This window comes from Euleptes europaea, chromosome 1 (genome assembly GCF_029931775.1).
Source record: "Euleptes europaea isolate rEulEur1 chromosome 1, rEulEur1.hap1, whole genome shotgun sequence".
NCBI lineage: Eukaryota > Metazoa > Chordata > Lepidosauria > Squamata > Sphaerodactylidae > Euleptes > Euleptes europaea.
Window position 1 is genome coordinate 166,806,183 of NC_079312.1, and position 10,239 is coordinate 166,816,421.

Genomic DNA, 10,239 nt, shown 5'->3' on the forward strand with positions numbered 1-10,239 from the left:
GCCCTTGAAAATGTGGAGGTGCTGTCACCCTATTTGTGGAAGATCTGGGCGTATGAGAGAACACATATCTTTTACCCCACCCGAAAATTGTGAGAAGCTGTGTCTGGAATAAAATATCCCACCACTTAGGATGAAAGTCATTTAATACGCACTTAATACACTCTATGTAGACCAAGTTTTGGTTTTGGTTGTGCATTAGGAGATTTAATACCTGCCAGCAGTGGGAAGGATGTCCATAAAGAACGGGTCTATAAGGCGGGAATATTTGAGATCTTTAACAAAAGCCCAAGTTACATGATACATACAAATGCACATGGTATCCTGATAACCTCCTAAAATCAGGAGAAGCCACTTCTAGATTATCAAAAGCCGCTCTTTCCCCAGGGAGATCTGTCTGCCCCTTCTGTCGCTATATTCTGTCAGCAGGGGAAGATGTCTTCGTTGCGTTTGGCATTCCCTCCACGATCCCTCCTTCCTAGGCAATATTTTAATTGCTGTTTTTTATGTCTCATGCATATTTTAACTTTTTAATTGTTATCCACCTTGGTGGCCCTTGTAAGGGCAGAAAGGTAGGGAACAATTTTTGTAAATAAATAAATAATAAAATAGTGGTGGATCAGGAGAGTGGCAAAGGTCACGTATTTAACCCCTTTACTATCTACTATGTCCCTGCTCCAACTTCCGAATCTGCCCCAAGAAGCACTAATGTTGATACCACTGCACCGAGAGCCAGCGTGGTTTATTGGTTAGGAGCCGTGACTCTAATCTGGAGAACTGGGTTTGATTCCCCACTCCTCCACATGAGCAACCGGGTTCGTTTCCCCACTCCTGCACGTGAAGCCAATGACCCTGGCCTAGTCACAGTTCTCTCAGAACTCTCTCAGGCCCACCTACCTCACAAGGTGTCTGTTGTGGGGCGAGGAAGGGAAGGAGATTGTAAGCCAGTTTGATTCTCCGTAAAAGGGAGAGAAAATTGGCATATAAAAACCAACTTTTCTTTTTCATTTTTATACCTGGGGGTGTCACCCTCCTAAGTGTGACCTGTAGTTAGAGTTGGCAGCCCCTAGTTGGGAAATCCCTGGAGATTTGGGGGTGGAGCTTGGAGAGGGGAGGATTTTGGAAGGGGAGGAACTGCAGTAGGGTATATATAACACCCTAGACTCCACCCTCCAAAGCAGACGTTTTATCCAAGGGAACTGAGCTTTGTCATCTGGAGATCAGCTGTGATTCTGAAATGCCTGTAATATTGTATCAATACCCAATGACAATAAAACAGCAGGAGGTTGAAGATTCAAAGCAGTTTGTTTATTGGCCCAATACACAACACCGGGTGAAAACTGCCCAAAGCGCCGGGCAATTCACACACACACATCAAAGGAATGCAAGCACGAATATAGTCTTTGGTAATGGGTGGTACAAAGACGCAATACATAACGTAGAGACCCCAATACCCAATACTAGGGACCCTTGGATTAGCATACCCTATTAGAGAATCGGAGGCATTGCATAGAAAGTGGTGATCTAATGCTCACTAATGAGCAAGGAAAGCCCACCATTGTCAGGTGCTTCTTCGTTTGATCCTAAGTTACTGCCATCCTTATCTTGGACCTTGGTTCCTGCCAAGGCTAACTAAGGAGGTTCCTAGCTGGTCCTTTATCTCTGGAAAACCAGCTTATGAAAGCATACTAAAACCATCTATGGATTCTTTAATTAGCTTCTAACTAAGGAGCAAAACTGGGCCTCTTATACTTGAGGCATGTAACATACACAAGTGCTTGGTGTGACTATAGTAATGGATGCCAAATCTTATATACTGAGTGTGGCATGTTTATAAGTGCAGATATACTTTACTGACTCCAAAGAATATAATTCAAATCAAAGAATACATTTCCCATAGCATATAATGATTTCAGGCATTACAATTCCAGGAGATCTGCCGGTCCTACCCTAGCCAACAACACTCTGGTTTTCTCCATACTAGTCATGATGCATCCCTATTCTCTCCATGATCAGAGGAGCATGCCGAATATAGTGGGTGCTGTGGAACACAAGACAGGACAATGATGCTGCCGTCGTCTTGTTTGTGTGCTTCCTAGAGGCACCTGGTTGGCCACTGTGTGAACAGACTGCTGGACCTGATGGACCTTGGTCTGATCCAGCATGGCTTTTCTTATGTCCTTATGTTCTTATCCACCCAAAGTTTGAACAGACAGGAATTGGGGGTGGGGGGAAGCTGTCTCAGAGCAGGCAGAAAATCCCGTCACAGTTCGTAGATGAGACCTGCAGCCATGAACTGGCCAACCACCCGCCTCTCTTCGAGCCAAGATGCCCGTCCTTCTCTCCAAGCACATCATAGCCACCTTCAAGGCCCTAACAGGATTAGCTCCTTCCCAGAAGCGAGCCCATTTCGCTCAGTCCCCCCCTTCTATAAACAGCTCACTTCAGACTTTCTTCATTTTTCCAAATCGAATTTATTTCAGGCACATTTGAAGTCATTGTGCCAGCTCTTGATTTCATTAGCCAGACCCCCATGGCCCGCGGGGTGGAAAGGCCTGTCGGCTCGATGGAGATCTATAGTCCAATATCGGCCCAAACAGCCATAAAGGCAGGTTCCCGGCAGAGAGATTACGTAGGGGACAATCTACTCCTGGCTTCTGTGTTGAGGGTGATGGATTAACATATAAATCCTCACACATTGGAAATGGGCAGGGGGAGGGAGGTGACGGTTGGAAATAGTTCTTTGGTTCAGGCCAAGTTTTGAAGCTTGGAGGGCTTGTGAGGCTGCCTGCAAGACTAGGGTTGCCAACCTTCAGGTTATTGTACAAGGTGGAAAAAAGTGTCAAAATGACACAGCTAATGTTCATAGAGTCTCTCTCAATTGTAGGAGAAGTGGTATCCAAAGGATTTTCAGCGAGGTTCCCAATGAGGAGACGATCATTTCGAGTTCACAATGAACAGATCTTCATCAGTCCTTCCTAAGATTCATATAAAACGTATAAACATCCTCTTGTACATTCATTCATTCAAATATTCTGCCATAACGGATAAGATTTCAAATATAGAGATTGCTACACTATAATCCTTACCCCTAGTGGGAAGTGATGTCTCTTACCCTTCGTGGGAAATAATAATGATTTGGCTTCTTTTTTTTTTTTTTGAAATCTTGCCACTGACAATGTAGCCTTGGGGTCCCTGTCGCTTAGTAAAAAAGGCATTATGTCAGACACAGAGGCATTGGATTTGTATGTTAAAAGGGGGGAAATATAGTGCGATCGAAGTTCCTTGTAAAAGCGGCATTGCAAAAGGGCATGGGCTAATGAGTTAATAGAGCCAGAAGAGCAAGGGCAGATCCTGTCTGAGTATGGGATATTCAGAATTCTGCCCTGCATTACCATAGAAGGGTTAGCATTCAATCTAGCCAAGCAAAAAGCTCTACAAAGACGAGGAGTTGTCAGATAATATGTATAGGCAGGCAGACCACATGGAGGGGGTATTCTGAAGAACTGGGATGAACAGACGCGACGAGCACGAAAAGTAGTGCTGTTATAATCAAGTTCTTTTTAATTTTGGTAAAAGCTTCAGTTTTCCTAAGATCTAATAACATATCCTGCGAGAAGCCCAACAACGACAGTTTCTCATCTAAGATTTTTTGCCATGAGGATTTAAAAGGGTCGTGCTTTAACAATGTTTCAGTAAATATAAGAAAAGTAGTACAAACCTGTTAAGGAGAAAATGTTATTTATTTACAGAACCTTATAATCTTTTATTAAATACAGTTTTCTTTATCTTACATATGTGTGCTGTTAATATTCCTCCACATAGCTTTTGGCTGATTTATAAAGGTGGTATATCCTGCGACAAGTGAGTGCCAGGATATTGCCCCACATAAGGGACTTGATTAACTTCCATTTCCCACCCCTAAAGCCACTTCCGGGTTTACCCCAGAAGCATCAGCATCATGCAGGACACTCTAGCACTGCCCTCCAAAAATTCTATGAAAACCATGCTAGAGCATGCTAGAGCATCCCCGTCTCGATGCCGGCACTTCCGGGGTAAACCAGAAGTAATGTCATTGCGCCGTGTGTTTGGATCGCTTCTGCCCACGGACCAGCTGAGGGTCAGCAGGCAACCCAGGTTAATTGGCGGGCAATTGCCCGCCATAACCGGGCAAATGGGAACCCTATTGTGGGATCATAAGGCCTCCAAAGGACAGGCCTCATGGGCAGGATATGGTTGCCAACCTCCAGGTGGGGCCTGGAGATCTCTTGGAATCAGTCCCAGACCCCCATGGGTCCCAGCGGCTTAAGTTGATGAATGCAGGGACAGAAAGTATGCACCCAAATCATGCAGTTCCAGCTATCTGGAAATGCTCTTATGATTCTGCTTTGCATCTCCCAGGGCACTTACATAGCAATGCTTCTCTCCCTGGCTGCATTTACTTTATCTGCAGGTGGGCATCCCCACACATGCAAAAACACATGCATTTGATCCTGGCTGAATCCTGGCTGAAACAGGGAATAAAGGAGGCTAAAGCAACCATGCGTTTTCGCCCACTGTATTTTACACATGTGTACAGCTTGGGAATGCATGAACTGACCACTGGATTTTTCAGGGTTCTGGTTCATGCATGCTGAAACCATATGCACATGCAAAACACACACATTGCTCCGGTTCAGACAACATAGTGATCACACATATCAGATACATTGCTGATGGCGCACACTCCTTGACAGCCAGTGTTGTGTAGTGGTTAGAGGGTTGGACTGGGACCTGGAAGACCCATGTTTGAATCCTCACTTAGGTCATTTATGCATGGGTACTTTCACTCACGTCCTCCCCCGGTCTGTCTTGGTTGTTCCTTGGAGATATGCATGAGTTTTCCTTCCATTAGAGATGACCTCGCTGCCAGCCCTTGCAATGTCCAGGTTTTCCCATTCCTCTGTTAACCCGACTCTTCCATCTTCCCTGAGCAAAGCCCAGGTGAAATCCCATTGCATAAGGCAAAGTGTGGGACACAAACTTGGTTTCTCTCACAGCCAATTACAAAGCAGCACATCCAGAATCAGGACTGAAATGCTTCCTGGGAGCCCTTTCTGAGCACAAGAAAATCTTTTTAAAACCAAGGCTTGGATTTCTCTCCCACCCCTTTTCAGATTGGTCTGTTTTTTATGTTGTTGTTCTTAAAATGCTTTTTTATGTGGCAATTGGGTTTGGGGGGAGGAATTTTCTCTCACAGTAAGCTCTACAAAGTAAGCCAATTGTGTGTGTAAAGTGCCTTCAAGTCGCAGCTGACTTAGGGTGAAAACCTTTTGGGGTTTTCATGGCAAGAGACGAACAGAGGTGGTTTGCCAGTGCCTTCCTCTGCACAGCAACCCTGGCCTTCCTTGGTGGTCTCCCATCCAAGCACTAACCAGGGATGACCCTGCTTAGCTTCTGAGATCTGACGAGATCAGGCTAGCCTGGGCCATCCAAGCCAATTACAAAGCAGTATTTAAAGGGGCAAGGACTTGATTTGAGTTTGGAGACTGCTGGTGCATAGATTCCCCACAGGAAAGTGTAGGTCCAGCAAGCAACGGACCTCAGGTAAAACTCCCGCGCATAAACAACCAACTCTCGGTTTGACTCTCAGCCAACCTACTTCATAGGATTGCTATGAATATAAAATTAGGGTTTCCAGCTCCGGGTTGAGAAATTCCTGGAGATTTTGGGGGTGAAGCCTGAGAAGAGTGGGGTTTGGGGAGGGGAGGGACTTCAGTGGGGTATAATGCCATAGAGTCCTCCTTCCAAAGCAGCCATCCTCTCCAGGCGAACTGATCTTTTTAACTTGGAGACCAGTTATAATTAGGGTTGCCAGGTCCCTCTTCACCACCGGCGGGAGGTTTTTGGGGTGGAGCCTAAGGAGGTCAGGGTTTGGGGTGGGACTTCAGTGCCATAGAATCCAATTGCCAAAGTGGCCATTTTCTCCAGGGTAACTGATCTCGATCGACTGGAGATAAGTTGTAATAACAGGAGATCTCCAGCTACTACCTGGAGGTTGGCAACCCTAGTTGTAATTCTGGGACGTCTCCAGCCACCATCTGGAGGTTGGCAACCCTAGGACAAAATGGAGATGAGGAGAATAATGTAAGTCAGTTTGGGTTCTCTTTGGGGAGAGAGGTGAGGTATAAATGAAACAAATAATAAATAATATATGTGCAGTTACCAGGATCCTGCGCTGTGTAGATAGAATGTCTAAGTACTAAGACTGTTGCAATTAGAACGGTCGTTCGAGGTTCAGCCAACGTCTCAGTGTTGGATATACGTCTAGCTCCTTTGCAGCCGCTGTTCCCATATTCTGTCCCAAGTGATCACCTGCTTACCTGCATTGCTGCATGAAGGGTGAAGGTGAGGTCAGCACAGCAGGTACGATCTGAATGCTCAGCAGAGTTAAATGTTGTATGCTGCAGATGTTCCGCCCTGCTTTTTCGAAGGGTTGTTCACCACCATGTTCTTGTCTTAGCACTAAGGATGTTGAAGGAGGGATACAGGTAGCTTCGCAGTGGAAAAGACCCTCATGACATATTTCAACAAGACTTTGAAAGCACTTTTAATCATCTTCTGCCCTACCGGTGGGAACATATGAACGCTGTCGACGTGGTACGGAAAGATTGCAAGCTGGTTTGATTCTCCTTAAAACGGTAGAGAAAGTCGGCATATAGAAACCAACTCTTCTTCTTCTTCCACAGCAGCCATTTTCTCAAGGGCCATTTATGCATGGCTGTTTCCTCGCGGTCACCCCGTCAACTACTTCGGGGCTTTGTTTCGATTATGCTTGCATGTTCCGACCGTCAGAGGTCGCCTCACTCTCCCCGCGTGTTAGAGTGCGTTTTGCCTGCATTTTCTGGATTTGAGTTTAGCCAACATCCAGAAAACATGGGGGAAATGCGCAGAAACGCGCAGGGGGAATGAGGCAAACTCTGACAGTATGAAAATGCAAGCATAATCAAAGCAAAGCCCCGAAGTAGTTGGCGTGGTGACCGTGAGAAAACAGCAATGAATAAATGCCCCAAGAGAAGTGAATGCTTTAAATAAGTAATAAATAAGTGATTTATGTAGTCTAGAGATCAGTTGTAATTCCAGGAGATCTCCAGCCCCCCTGATCTAGAGACTCCCCAGGCTCCACCCCCAAAATCTCAGGTATTTCCCAACCCATAGTTGACACACCCGTGTCAAGCAGATTTCAAAACAGCCCAAGGATCTGTCAGCTATTCTCACCAGAGGCAAAAGTGGGGTGATCTGTAGAGTTGCCAGGTCTCTCTTCGCCACTAAAGGTTTTTGGGGCGGAGCTACGGTTGCCAACCTCCAGGTACTAGCTGGAGATCTCCTGCTATTACAACTGATCAGCCGATAGAGATCAGTTCCCCTGGAGAAAAATGGCCGCTTTGGCCATTGGACTCTATGGCATTGAAGTCCCTCCCCAAACCCCACACTCCTCATGCTCCACCTGCCGGTGGTGAAGAAGGACCTGGCAACCCTAAGCGGCGTCTGAGGAGGGCAGGGTTTGGGAAAGGGAGGGACTTTAATGCCATAGAGTCTAATTGCTAAAGCGGCCATTTTCTCCAGGGGAACTGATCTCTATTGGCTCAGGTGTAATAGTAGAGGCTGTAATACCTGGAGGTTGGCAACCCTAATAATCTAGTACTCCATAAACTAGTACAATAGTAGGGTAAGCTGATACTCCATACTTCTGCTTCCAGGTCATGGGAGGGAAAAATATCGCCAGTCCTTCCGCTTGGGTTTCTCTTCTCCATACCTACACAGTAGGGTTGGCAGGTCCCTCTTCGCCACCGGCGGGAGGTTTTTTGGGTGGAGCCTGAGGAGGGTGGGGTTTGGGGAGGGGAGGGGCTTCAACGCCATAGAGTCCAATGGCCAAAGCGGCCATTTTCTCCAGGGGAACTGATCTCTGTCAGCTGGAGATCAGCTGTAATAGCAGATCTAAAGCTAGTACCTGGAGGTTGGCAACCCTAACTATAGAGGTGTGCCCTTTCGAGCTCCCTGCCTGTGTTTAGAAGAAGAAGAAGAGTTGGTTTTCATATGCTGACTTTCTCTACCACTTAAGGGAGACTCAAACCAGCTTACAATCACCTTCCCTTCCCCTCCCCACATCAAACCTGGTTCTCCAGATCAGAATCCACCGCTCCAAACCACCGCTCCTAACCCCTACACCACTACACCGCCAGAATCCAACAACCCAGGACCCTTGACCGGAGTTGCAGCGCTGGGGGATCTGGCAAGGCAAGAATAAGAGAGGAGGGCGGAACTTGCCAGTGTGGACCAGGGTTGCCAGCCTCCAAGAACTAGCTGGAGATCTCCTGCTATTACAACTGATCTCCAACCGAAAATGGCTGCTTTGGCCATTTGGCCATTGGACTCGATGGCATTGGACTCGATGGCATTGAAGCCCCTCCCCTCCCCAAACCCCGCCCTCCTCAGGCCCCGCCCCTGAAACCTCCCGCCAGTTGCCAAGAAAGACCTGGCAACCCTGGTGTGGATACAGCTTAGTCAGCCAGGTGTTGAAACGCAACGTGAAGCCAGAGGCCAGCTTCCCTGCGAGGCCCGGGGTTTGCTTAACTTTTTGGACTCGCGGATGAGCCAGCGAGGAGAGGGAGCGGGGAGGAGGGAGAAGTCTGGTGCCAGCTCGCCACGCCACACAGATTTCTCTTTACACAGCAAACCATTTGCAGATGTGACGGGGAGAGACGGGGAGAGGAAGGGGGGGAGAAAAAGCCGAGGCATCTGGGGAAGTCTGGGGAAGGGACAGCCGGAGAGTCCTGAAAGGAGTCCTCTCACGCATGGCAGCCATCGCTTCTCCTGCTTCACAGTCTGCAAAAATTGTGTTTGGACAGACGATAGGGCAAATAGCAATGGGCAACCTACTCTGAGCCACGTCCACAGCCTGTGGGAGAGGTATCCGTGTGATTTGAGCCCCCCTCCCCGCAGTTTTAACCATGTCATTCAGTCTTCACTCGCAGTATTACGCTGTCTCCATCTCGGCCTTTCTTCTCTTTGTCTCCTAAAAAAGAAAATTTCGTGGCGGGGAACAGGAGGCGCTGGTGTCTTGCACTTCCCGTCCCTCGCTGTCCCTGTCTCGTCTGAAACTGAACTCTCGTCTATAAAAAAAAAAGTTGCTTTGCAACGCAACGCTGCTTCAGCAGCATCATTGTGTCCGAAAGATCTGAGCATTTCTTCAGCCCTGGCCGTCTCTGCCTGCCCATCTTTCTCGTGTATTGGAGATCATTCCTTTAACATAAGATGCGGGGAACTGAACCCACAGCCTTAAACATGGAAAGCAGCCATGTACTATATCATTCAGTTATGGCCTCTTTGTTAGTTGAAGGGGCCAATGACTAAACCCTTCGTTGGCTTTCTCAGTGCAAAGAAAATGTTATCCCCCCCCCCGAGTTTTGAGAAACTCAGTTAGGGGAGGGGCCCTGGCTCAGTGGTAGAGCATCTGCTTGGCATGCAGAAGGTCCCAGGTTCAATCCCCGGCATCTCCAGTTAAAGGGGTCAGGCAAGTAGGTGATGTGAAAGACCTCTGCCTGAGACCCTGGAGAGTGACTGCCGGTCTGAGTAGACAATACTGACTTGGATGGACCAAGGGTCAGATTCAGTATAAGGCAGCTTCATGTGTGTTCATGTGTGTGTGTGTGAATTGGCAGTTTGCTATGGCATTGGGAAGTGTCATCCTGGCCGCTTATGACTGGTGGCACCCTAATATCCTGGAACCAAGCCTGGAGAAATACCCACTGCGTTCTAGGCTTACGACCAAAATATACTCTGTCCAGCAGAGTCACTGAGGTGAATGCAACAGCTCCGACGTGCTAGAAAGTTCCCTGCCAGTAAAGCAAGCCCCTCAAAGGAAGGCTAGGGGATCCCAATTGGGTGGCTTTGAACATTTAGGCCATTTATGCAGGGCCGTTTCCCTGCGGTCACCCCTGCCGACTGCTCCAGTGCTTCGTTTTGACTATGAATGCCTTTCCTGGCTGTCAGAGGCCGCCTTGCGCACTCCGTGTGTTTGCACATGTTTTGTCCATGTTTTCTGGATGCTGTTTTAGCAAGAATCCGGAAAACACAGGCAAAGCTTCCCCCGCACGGGGGAACGCATGGGGAGAGCAATGGCAGCCTCTGCCGGTTGGGAAAGACGTGCATAATCAAAACGAAGCAGCGGAGCAGCCAGCGGGTTGACCGTGAGGGAAACAG